At 39.8% G+C, this 12,692-nt stretch overlaps 1 protein-coding gene across 8 annotated transcripts in view; it reads right to left on the bottom strand.

Annotated features, from left to right (window-relative positions):
• Positions 1–12,692, bottom strand: part of dab1a (DAB adaptor protein 1a) — a 76,814-nt gene that overhangs the window by 33,515 nt on the left and 30,607 nt on the right. The gene's annotated exons all lie outside the window — the stretch shown is intronic.

The raw sequence follows: 12,692 nt of genomic DNA on the forward strand, positions 1-12,692 counted from the left end.
CAACTTAAGTTATGGATTTTTCAGATGATTTCAGGCAACTGTTTCATTTTCATAAAGATTCATTGGACTTTATTATACACACAAAGGGGTCTGCTGTGGTTCAGTTGGTAGAGTGAGGCCTTTGGTTGGAAGGTTGCCGTTTCGATTCCCAACTTCTACTGTCGGTGGCAGTATGTGAGTGCGTGTATGAATGGGTGAATGTGAAATCCAGTGTAAAGCGCTCTGAAACCCCAAGGTTATGAAAGCTCTATATAAGAGGAGACCATTCACATACATCTAAATTTTCTTCTTCTTTTCCCTTCTAGTGTTCCCTTCAGGGGTCATCACAGCGAATCATCTGCCTCCTTCCCACCCTATCCTCTCACACCAACTAACTTCATGTCCTCTTTCACTCCATCCATAAATCATCTCTACGGTCACCTCTATGCCTCCTGCCTGGCAGTTCCCAACTCAGTATCCTACTATGAATAAATTCACTCGCTCTCCTGTCAGCATGTCCAGACCATCTCAGTCTGGTCCCTCTGATTGTGTCTCCTAAACGTCTAACGTGCAGGCCTCCGATGAACTCATTCCTGGTACTACCCATCCTGAGTAAGAAACCCAACATCTTCATCTCTCGGTACTCGATACTCTGGGCCCTGCCTCCTGTCTTTTCTCTTTACACACATTGGAATATTGAGGTAGAATATTGAAATGGCCTGGAGTAAACCATCATGAGGGGCTGTGGGTAAAATCTTTAAGTAAAGACATTTTCATTGGTTTTTGCAGACTTTCTCAGTCAGGCTGAAGCAACAAAATCTGTTTCAGTACTATGGGATCATTACCCATTCTCTTAAGGGCCCCCTTTCCAATCAATGCACCTACAGACAAATTTGTTGTAACAAAATGTCTTTAAATTAAAAATGAATAATAATAATAATGCAAGATTACATTAATTGTAGATTCAAATCAAGTTAAACCTTAAATATAACAAATATTATGGAAAAGATAAACAAAGGGGCTATATATGCTGTACTCTGAAAGCTCCAGATTGAGAATGGATAATAGAAGGCTGGAATGAGATGAGCATAAATTAGTTACCAATGTCTTTCCTCCACCATGGGGGCACTGACAAGAGAAACTAACTTAACCATGTAAATTACTAGCCAAATAATGTACATTAGGATATAAACAGACAGCTTGAAAGATTTGCAATGGTTGGAAAAAACAAATGCCAAGGGGTTGTACTTGTGTTTTGGTGTGTGCGTGTGCATGACTGAGCGTGTACCTGTGTATGCACAAGTTTACAGCGAACCAGTAAAAAGGATCGCTAAACATGTTAGAAAAAGCAGACCTTTAAGGTCACTGTAACCAATTGGTGATCTGTATCAAATAGGTACTATTTGATACTTAGAACAGGTGTCGTCTGTAGTCTCACCACCTCAAAATCATTTGTCGATCTCTGACCACACATGGCCTTAGATCATCAGTGTGAAAACAAGGATACCCTCCTACTTCCGCGTCCCTCTGCATTGTATTCCTCAGTCTAAATATGTGAGTCCAATACTGCAAAAGGAATAGCAAGTAGTGTGACGGGCATAATGATAATGTCGCATATTCATATAATATAATATATAGAGGCAATAGTTCAGTACTCTATAGCAGCCTGACCCTTTGAAGATCATCAATGAAGTGATGGAGAGGTCCCACCCCTCCCCTTCATCTTTCACACTCACTTCGTTTCCACTGAGTCGCAAAAGCTCTACAATAAAAAGTGATAAATGAGTGATTGAAACCAGGATAGTACAGCTTTTTGGAGAACAATACCAGCTTTTGCTGACACATCTGATATTTACAGTTTGCTACAAATCACATTGCTGCTAAGTTTAGTGTGCAGTGACATTGTCTATAGCTATTACCCTGACTCAGGATCATGGTTGGGCTAGAGCCAGTCCAAGGGGGTGTTATGCAAGAGACGGGGTTCAACCTGCACTGGTTACCAGTTGATTTATAGGGCCACATACGGTGTGGAGACATGCAGCCATATGCATCCACGGAAAAAGAATCGCCACCCAAACTACTGTATGTTTCAGGACTATAGGTGAAAACCAAAGAACATGGATAGTTAATATCTACTCAGGTGTGGGGGGGAACATCAAAATTCTATAGAGAAAGGCCCAGTTGAAATTGAACCATTGAGGTAAACATGTTACACCATGTTCCTGACGGCAATATCAAATTCTAGTGAGATTTTTTTGTTATTATCTTGTGGGGTGCTGATCAATTCATCTCTGTCCCCTCTGCCACAGAGAATACACCATCACACACACACACACACACACACACACACACACACACACACACACACACACACACACACATACACACACGACAAAAAATAAGGTTCCTATGTTGTGTTAGTTCTACTATAAAGCTGTCAAAATTTCTTGCAAAAGCAAGTCCAAGGCAGCATCAGAAATTGTTTGTCTCAGGATCCTTGTCTCATAGAGGAAAAAGCCGACTGGTCCCCTGTTCCACTGATAAAAAAAGAAAATAAAGTAAAAAAACAAACCTACATAGATACCTACATGTGGGATAAAACTATTCCTCTGAACAAATAAAGAGAAAAACAGTCAGTTACCGTCACTTATGTCGCATGGAGTCAAGTCAGGGTTGTCTGTGTCAAAGTTTTCAGTCAGAAGCACTGCAAAGTATCTGTGGTTATTTTGGACAGAATCAGGAATCAGCTCCGTCTATGTCTCTCAATTGGCCGGAGATGAGCAGGGGAAATAACTGGAAGATATTTTCTTTCTAAACATGAAGCAGTGCAGTAAAAACGTGCATGTCGATGTGTGTACAAGTGACCGAGGATCTGGGAAGATATTGCTTGTCTCGTGGCCTTAAAAATACAGATTAATACTGGACAGTGTGTGGTAGTTCTCGGTTTCCAGGTCATGGTTAATCCTTGTGAAAGCCTTTTTGTGGCAACCGGACTTCATCTTTTTTTCCCTTTGAGATGTTTCACTTCTCATCCAAGTCTTCGCTGAGAGGTGAAACGTACGGTATATTAACAGACAGTATATTACAATTTGATGAGCATTTAAATACGTACAATTGATTAACAAGTTAAAAAGCAATGCCCACAAAATCAAGGAAAAATATTGTGATGTTTCTTTTGATTTCTGACTATAAGGCTATCTTATTCTCATGTGAGGAACTATTTACATAAACAATCCTCCCTGCAGCTCCTTCATCTTCGCCTCCTTGTATATGTGTTAAGTAACACCAGATGTGTCCAGCTGCATTTGTCACAACAGAACAGCAGTTTTCATTTGAGCTTGACATTTAAGACCTGCTCCTACCATCTTCATCCATTTCCATTACTGGGGATTTACTTAGCATACCAAGGAGAGAAATGGAGAGAATCACACTAAAGAGGCAAAGACACTGTGTCTCTTCTAAGTGTGGTCACGGTGTCTGTGTGGGTGGGCAGCGCTCCCACTAAGAGGTTTATATCATTACCCTTTAAGAGTATGTTCCTTGAGAGACACAGTGGGTGTGAATGTATGTGCATGTGAGCTATGCCTCTGTGTGTCAGCAGGGGAAACATCCACTCTGCTGTAATTAAATGACCCCGCTGAGCCTCAAACACAACTAATGACAGAATTTTCCGTTTCATCTGTCATGCCTTCTCCATATATCGGCAATGGCTTTCTCTCTCACACCGAAAAATAACTCCATAAAAAATGGTAAGCGCACATGCCAAAGAGTATACTTTCCCTCAAATAAAAATATATGTACTCTCGTTTACACATGTGAGTCTTCCAACAGTGTGGATCCATATCTCGAACTAATATCTGTGCTTCATTTTTCCGAGCATCATGACATCGATTCATACTCTTACAGGTTGTGTCTGTTTTGGTGTGTCAGTTCTTTGTATGGATGCGTGATGTGACTGCCTATCTAAAGCAACAAGCGAAGAGGGAATGAAAGACATGATGGGGGCGAGCAGTGGATGGAAAGGAAGTGTAGAGCGTGATGGATGGATGAATGAGGGAAGCCTCCATTGGATAAATGTCACTCAGGATTAGAACATTATGACAGGCAACACCCCTGAACACACACACACACACACACACACACACACACACACACACACACACACACACACACACACACACACGGTGATAGATGGCAGGTCGTGAACGTCAGCCCCTTCTGGGAAGCCCCCACAGCATTGCCCCTGGCAAACGTAACCTTCTGTCTTCTTCTTGGCCCCCCATCACTCTTTACCAACTGGTTCCCCATTACCCTGTGCTCCAACACAAACCCCATCTGTGTCTCTGCAAGGCCCTTTCCTTGTAGATAGTGCCTATGACATGATCATGAATGTTTTTTTTCTCCTTTTATCATTACAGAAGAGCTAAGATCAGTGATTTTAAAAGTGATCACTTGGTGAGCAAGGGGGTTTTGAGAGCGACTCAGGACAAGAAGCGAACGAAAAACACTTTAGTATATTACAAGAACAGACAACATAAATGTAAATGTTATTAATTCATTAATTCAGTCATTCATGATCTAGACTGCTTATCCTGCACTCAGGGCTACTTGGGCCGATCACAGCTGTCATTGGGCGAGAGTCGCACACTTGACCAGTCGTCAGTCAATCACAGGGCCACATATAGACACGTACAATGATTCACCCTCTCATTCACATGTAATTTAGCAACAAATAAACATTCACTTGCTTAGTCACAAATGTGTGCAATTTAGAGTCTCCAATTACATACTGCATGCTTTGGACTGTGGAAGGGTACCGGAGAACCAGGAGAAAACCCTAACTGATGCAAACTCCACATAGAAATGCCCCCCTGTTGGAATTGAACCAGGGACCTTCTTGATGTGAATCGCAAACCAATGCAACACCGTGCCACCACAAACATGTATTTATGAAGTAGCCTTTAAGGCTTTTCTCATTGATAAAATACTAAATATGAAGAGCAAAACTGCTCTTCTTGAGCCAAAAGATATATTATATTTTCATTCTAGGCATCCTAGAATGTGTGGAAAAGTGGAAAAGTAATGAGATGCAGTATGAAGTCTTGTCATTGAAATTTGGAAGACACTTGATATAGATTAATTCATCTGATGTTGTACATTTAAGAAATTAGTTTTCCAACTTAATTTACTTTGTCAGAATGGCAGGGAAAGAAAATAACCTCCAGCTTTATTGACAATACATTACATTCAAGGCTTTGCTTTTATTCTTGACTAAAAAGTGATGCCACCTAACAAGTGATGGCATTAAGTCTTATTTCTCAAAAAAAAAGGCCATGTTACTAACAATTCACACAGCAACAAATTGCTGCACTGCATTTGTTTTCACCAATCCCGCATTGTTCGCAGTGGCTGTTTAAGTGCATAGCTGGTTTCACTGTGCTCTAGATTAAGAAGCACCTAGAGGCTCTTAACTGCGGCTGGGATGGCTCCTAACAAACACTCAACGGCACATGAGGGAGCCACACAGTTACTTCGCAATTAATCCTGCTTCTAAACCCCTCCTGCAGAATGTGTGCAGGTTCTTTTTTTCCTCTTATCTATAAGACACTCGAATAGATGAAACAAGCTCTCATATATTGAGACACTTGTTTAAACCAATGAATGGTAGGAGCCAAGAAAACAGCGAGTTTCCCCTACAGCTCCATGTTTAATTCTGGCAGATTGATTGTGCACATGGAAGCTCACACTTGACTGAGTGTATGCATATGCAAATGGTACAAAATATTACCATAGTTGCCAAAATGAAACACTTGGTGTAAAATTAAATGATAAAGTACTATTTCCACTCGTCAAATAAACAAAGTGCCGTGTGTTTGCCTTTTGTCTAATTTACTGCATAACTAATGTAAACCTTACCAAAGAAAATGCTTCATCTGAATTTGCTCAGAATTGGGACTTCAAAACAAAAAAGGGTTATATCCTCTTCAGCCAGAACAGTTGGGAATCTTTTTTTTTTATTCTACGAGCAGCCAATATTAAATAAAGCCGGAGCTCATCTGTAAAGAGAGGCCCAACATCATGACACAAGCTTTACAGTTGTACAAGTAAACTAGGACGACTGATCTCACTCCTCTTCTATCCTTCTTTGGTCTAATTTGCTCCCCTGTTCCTCAGTTCCATCTCACCACCACCCACACATCTGACCTGGAAGTCACAAGCAAAGCTCCGCATGACAGCGTATTTGCATCAGTGTGTGCCCCAATCTGCTGCTGTCCTGAGAGCTATCCTCGGCGGCGGAATGTGGCACACAGAAAAAGAAACACACCCACTGTGATAAATGTCACCTTGAAAAAGTAGATAAAACTTCTGACTAAGACACATTTCTTTTGTGCATTTCACTGTCTGTTCTTTTGGCATGCAATATCGACAGTAAATATTATAGATAGCAAGTACCGACCACAATAAATATGACTTTTGTTTTGAACTTTACAATATTGAAAATATCAGCTAAAACAGAATATAACTTGTCCTCCCTTGAGGCATATCACATATCGCATGGTGTTGGTAAAGATTTACTATACTCATGTTTTTAAAGTAAATTCTGTTTTACATTGCATCTTTTGATCATGCTACCACATTAAGGTTGTCATTTATACGCAGGATATGGATATATGCCTTTTGTCCTTATCGAATTTTACGAAGAATGTGTGATTTTTTTTTTTTTACTTTCGCTGTAAATATGTCTCTTGTGTCCTTTGTTGAGGGTATATCCTTGATATTACTTATTTGTTTTGAGTAAAATACTGTGCTAAAGTGGCAGCAAAAAGTGTGTTGGAACCATGCTCAGAGCACTGTGGGCTACAAATGGCTGATTTCAGTGATATGTGCCACTGGGTTTATATACTATTAGGGGACCAGTTTAAGACCAATTTGTATTTCAAAGTGAATTATGGCTGAATAAATTGTAGCCGTGTAGAGGTTATTTTACAGGTAATATTACCCTAATTTAAGTGTATCCCACATATTACTGTATTAGTGTGTGATCAGTTAATAGTTGTGCTAAACCGTGTGCTAAAGAAAGATCCTTCTTTTCTATTTAGCGGTCAAACATATAATTTATTGTCTAATATGCCTTTGGTTGACTTGCAATGGAGTAACAAATTATCATTTGTTATCTCTTCTGTCTTTGTTCCAGAGTTCAGCAAATACTAATTTGATAGTTTCAGTCTAATGTTGTCACTTTATGTATGTCATCATTATCGCTGATGCTGTCGCTGCGCAGAGAGCAAACAAAGAATTGCCATTTTCTCTTCCAAACTTTTGTAGTTTTGCTCACTTCCTTTTGCTTTCCAGAGGGGGTTTACATGGCTAATGAGGTGCATGTCAACTTCCATTTATTTCTATTTATTGAATGGACTTGGGGCTTCTGCATGTGCAAACAAGTATGTGCATCTGATGGGTTTAAAATCGGAGCTTAAATAAAAAGCATGCCTGAACTTTTTTAAATATGATGAAAATGAATCATATGTATTTTTCTGTCTGTGCACAGAAACACATTTGTGGTGATTCTGCACTAAGTTTTATATATGCTACAGAACAAAATCTGAGTGGTTTATCTCTGACATTTGAAGTCAAGGACACGACAAAACCACATCACCGTTAGAACGGGCAGCAGCTGGAGCCCAGTGGGATCCTGGTGCGAACCTTGACTCTAAGCACTTTCACACCTAAGGTAAAGTTACTTCCACTCCTCTACAAAACCAGCTACCCAATTGTAAGTCTGATAAAAAGTGATGCAGTAAGACTGTTACTACCATTTTTTTTTGATGCAGATATTATTTACTTGCCCCAACCATCACAAATGTGGAGTGCATTGAGTTTGCTTCATTTTTACAACCTCTGTGTAATTTAAGGTCTGTCATTGGATACAGCTGTTTGTCGCACCGTGCAATTTAATGACACTTACTGAGGAATTGTTAAATCATTGTTTGGAGTGCCAAACCTTAATGTAAAAGCATCAGCATTGGTAGAAAATATTGGAATGCTATTTTCCAACAATTTTCTCATGCTTAGCTTCACATATTGTGCTGTAGGCGTTGTTAAAGAGCCATCATTTTGGATATACTTGCCGTGGGCTTGGATGGTTTTGTGCTTGTTATTTTTTCTAGTGCATTGATCTTTGTATCCAGTCTCAAAGCAGCAGAGGGTTTCATAAAATGTGCACAAATCTGACTTGGCTCGAGTTCACTGTTTTTTTTTTCGGTTTTGATGCACAAAGTGTAATTTTAGGAAAATGCATCAAGCATTTAAAACAATGCGCAAGACAGCACATTGCCCTGCTCTGAGACTTCATACTTGCTTCCTCAGTGCAATGTATTATTTTTTTGGAAGTGTATGCTTCTTGTCCTATTTTCACCTTACACTCGTGCAATATGAAACTGAATCTGAAGCGAGCGCAACACCTTTTCGATGACAATGTGTGCTTGCGGTGGTGCTGTTTTCTATCTGGGGAAATAAATTTTGTACAACACAGACGCACGCACAACATGTTCTAGGGTAAAAGACTATTTGATTATCTGTCTTTTCATTTAATTTCATTCCCACTAGATTTCATAGGCTTTCTCTATCTGCACTTAATTCTCTTTGTCCTTCCAGGATTGTAAGGGGTGCAGGTTGTTTATCAGCCTTCCTCTAATAACAAGGCAAGTAGTCCAGGAAATCATGTATGTGGTCTGTACATAACTATAAGTACCAGTATGTATAATTGTCTAATTTGCACTAGCAAGACTATATTTGGTGACATATTATAGGGTATCCATTAGAGGACTGTCTAAACAATCCACAAGCATTCTTTCATGCATGGCTGGTTGAATTCCCCCATGGTCTTCAATGTTGGCCAACCCTGCACACACTCAACGCTGCCTCAGCATAAAGCATAAGAATTTTTAGGATCTCTCGTTCTCTCCACCGAATACGATTGTTGGATCTCACTGAAAAGTGTAGGTGAAAGCCATAGGTGCTCTTACATGTGTTTGCCAGTATTTGTTTATGTACATCGATAGTCTAAGCATTCTTTAAATGTTGTGAAACATGGGTAACTCCTTAAATCCCAGCAGTTGTCTTTCATGCCCAGGTGGGTGCGGCAGAACAAAGCTTCCTCTCATCTCTGCCAAAAAACTGAAACACTTGAAGTTACTGTCCTTCCCCTCTGTTTCACCATCTCATCTTTGCGTAATGAACCCCTTCCCTTCATACTCTCAGCCGGGGTCCGGGATGAGAGGGGAGAGGCAAAAGGGGATAGAAGAACATCATACAGCATGAAAGGAATTGGAAGCGCCGCCATCTGCCAAAATGTCTGTCATAATCTCTTATTTTCTCTCAAATGCTAACTTGCCTGCCCACACAGATGCCAGGGGTGCTGTGTAAGGGTCCAAGGAAAACTTTTTATCTTTCTTTATGTATGGCAAATAACAAATGTATGTAATTTATGAATTGAAATATTTCTAAGTTAGTAAAGGTGTTAGATGTTTGAATAACCTTGTGGTTTCAGACCATTGACTGCAACTTGCCCAAACTGGGAATGTCAAATTTCTAGTCCACTTTGTGCAAAAAAAGGAAATCAATTATCCCCTATCAATTAATTTTAGGGATGATTTTTCATCCCTAAAATTTTTTCAATTTCTATTTGATTATCCGTCTGATTTAAAATGGGCTCTCTGGGTGTCACACATAAGTCTACTCAAATTCAAAACCTTATTGGGGTTTGGAGGCAGAGCTTGTTATCATGTGTTTTTTCAGATTTCTCCAGAGGAAACTGATCACATGTTATGCCAAATCAATGCACGAAACTCCTTCATTAATACGAGTCCAACAATCACCAACTACCAATGATATAAAAGCTTCTTTTCACTCAAATGATGGGCTTGTGAGCCGGTTACTGAAAATGGTTGTCACATTTAATGCTGCTTTTTTGTCCTATCTTCAGAAAAATACGTGGTGTAACACCATGTGTTATCATTAAAGTAGTTTAATGTCACCAAATACAGTCAATGTGCAGTTTGACATTCTGCTCAAATTTGGATAGCATGCTGAACAAAGACTTAGGTTTCCTGATCATGTTTTTGGCTTTCATTCACATCCGCCGAGTTGTTTCTCCCCTGCTGGTCTCTTTTCGCAATGTGTGTGTGTGTGTGTGTGTGTGTGGATCCTCATATTTAGTTTCAGTCCCCACTTTGACTTACTGGCATAACTGTTCCTCATCAAGCCAATCTAACCTGCGGCAAATGAACCCAGATAATATCTTTCTGTTCATGCAGCCTCCCCAGTTTTGTTTCACTGTAGGATCACAGGTGTAATACTGGACCATATTCAAGGTTTAGCTTGAGATGCAAGTATTTTGGTGCTAAACCTAGACTTTTAGCACAACTTTCTGTAAAACACTACTTTTTCATGGGTGACGGAGTTGATTATATCTCTTGGTAATATTGTCAAGTGTCCGACAAGTATATCGTCTTTCAGATCTGATTGAAATACATGGCAAGTCCGTTTTTCATTGTAGCCCCGCTACTTTGTACAGGCAAGTCTGAACTGGGCAGGGAGTCAGAGAAAACTGGGTCGGCGTAAACAATTTTCATAGAAAACCATCAGACAGACACTCAGCTGTATAGCTCACTACTTGAATGTGATTTACACAACAGCAACAATCTAGAAATTCACCTTTCAAAGGACTTTTGACATCAGCAATATGAGGATCATCTAGGCAATAATAAAAAAAAAAAAAGTAAGCGAAGACATGAGACAAAGGTAAAACAACTGTTGTTATCACAAACAGAAAAGGGCATTGGCTAATAATTCATCAACATAACATAAAATGTTGTAATTCATGAAAGCCAGATGTAGATATTAACCTCTACAGACAAATTGTTGTTTTGACTGAAAAAAGTCAGACAGGAACCTGTGTTGAGGATTAAACAAACTCATGCAAAACCTCGTGGCAGATGATCTGAGCTGGGCATCAATCAAGCATTTACGGGCAAGTGGTCGCGTTTTTTTCAGCTGTGTTGTGAATGGTTATATTATTGTTTTAAATAGGTCAACAATTCACCGCAGGAGTCCACCGATAAAGGCATATGTCCAGCTTTCTCTATGTGCTTTGACGTCACATCTCTAAGTAGGCAGATTTTGTTTTTGACCTCATATAAGCTATGTCTTAGAAGGTGTCAAATTTCACTATTCAGATCATGCATGTTCGCGTGTGATAGTTCTAAATTGAAGCTGTATTTTATGGTGACCAATGATGACATTTTACTTTTCATTTCATCCTAAATTACATTCCTTCAGAGGAAAGATGTAACCAGTAGTCAGTTTTATTTCGGGAAAAAAGGAAGAGACAACAAAGAAAATACAGTCCAACCCCTAATGTACTCAAAATATCTGCTTTGGGAACAAGATAACTATTGATAAAAACAAATACAAGATGCAAGCTAGAAGAATTGTCTTTGTCAAGAAGCTCCTGCATGTTACGAGGGAAAGAAAAAAAGACAGACACAAAATATCGAAATCCAGTCTGCTGAAGATGTTTGTTAACAGTGGCCACTCACACTTTCTGTTACTAGTAGAACCTATTCATATGGAAATTAACAAGAGCTTCTACAAAGTGCATGGATTGCTTAGGTGGGGTGTGTGGACAAGGTGTTTGATAAGCTCTAGGCAAGCAACTCTGCCTGTGCATTTGGAGGAGAACCTGAAATAGCAAACATCGAACCATGAATATCTAAAAAAACAGGAAATGCCTGTTCAATGCTGAGTCCTTCAACCAACCCAGCTGGATCACGGTGTCGTCCTCTTTGAGAGCCTGTGTGTGACATTGGAACACATTCCTTTTTGTACAAATTATGAGCAGGGAACAAACTGTTGCTATGGAGACTAGTTGGTGATCTGGTGGGCAAAGCCACACCAGCTAGTGTGGAGAAGAGTAAGCCGAACATACAGTACACACAATCTATTACGGCTGCTCACACACACACATATGTTGACAGTCCAAGACTCAGGAAAGCCAATAAAAGGGTTTCACTGATACTTTATTTTCTATCCGAGTCAGGTGCTACGAATGTTAATTCAAAGCTGAAAGTTTGAATGAAGCAAAAGAAGCAAGAAAAGAAAAGAAGCAAAGGAGTGTGTTATGTAAGCCCCAAAGAGGGATGTACATTTGTTGTGAAGAGCATTGATTACCACCTTAAACTTCCGTCCAATTATTACTGTATTGAAAAATATGAATTCATAATAGAGCACAATGAGAGCACAGCTTCGTGAAGAGGTAAATAGCAGAGTGAATAGATCGCTCATTTTCCAGAAACATACAGAGAATGGCAACAGATAAAAGGACAGGCCCGAGAAGAGGGTGGTCGCTGTTATCTACAAACACAGTGATGATGGAAGACACTTTTAGAAAGTATGTTCCACTATCTCCAACTATGTGCTGTTGCCGTAGTTTCTACACCCATATCCAGTGTTGGCCTCCAGTGACAACCGCGACCTTAGAAAGCCAATTCAATTCAATCTCTGTCTGATTGGAGGGAACAGATCTGATTACCTCTCATAGAGGACGAACACACACACACACACACACACACACACACACACACAAATACTGTTTGTGCTCTCGGATTCTCCAGGGTAAGATATCGGAGTAAATGGCTACGGTGATTGCCCCG

The sequence above is a fragment of the Fistularia commersonii genome, chromosome 16 (assembly GCF_037954325.1).
Source record: "Fistularia commersonii isolate RoL2024-O1a breed Wild chromosome 16, RoL_Fcom_v1.0, whole genome shotgun sequence".
In the NCBI taxonomy this organism is placed as follows: Eukaryota; Metazoa; Chordata; class Actinopteri; order Syngnathiformes; family Fistulariidae; genus Fistularia; species Fistularia commersonii.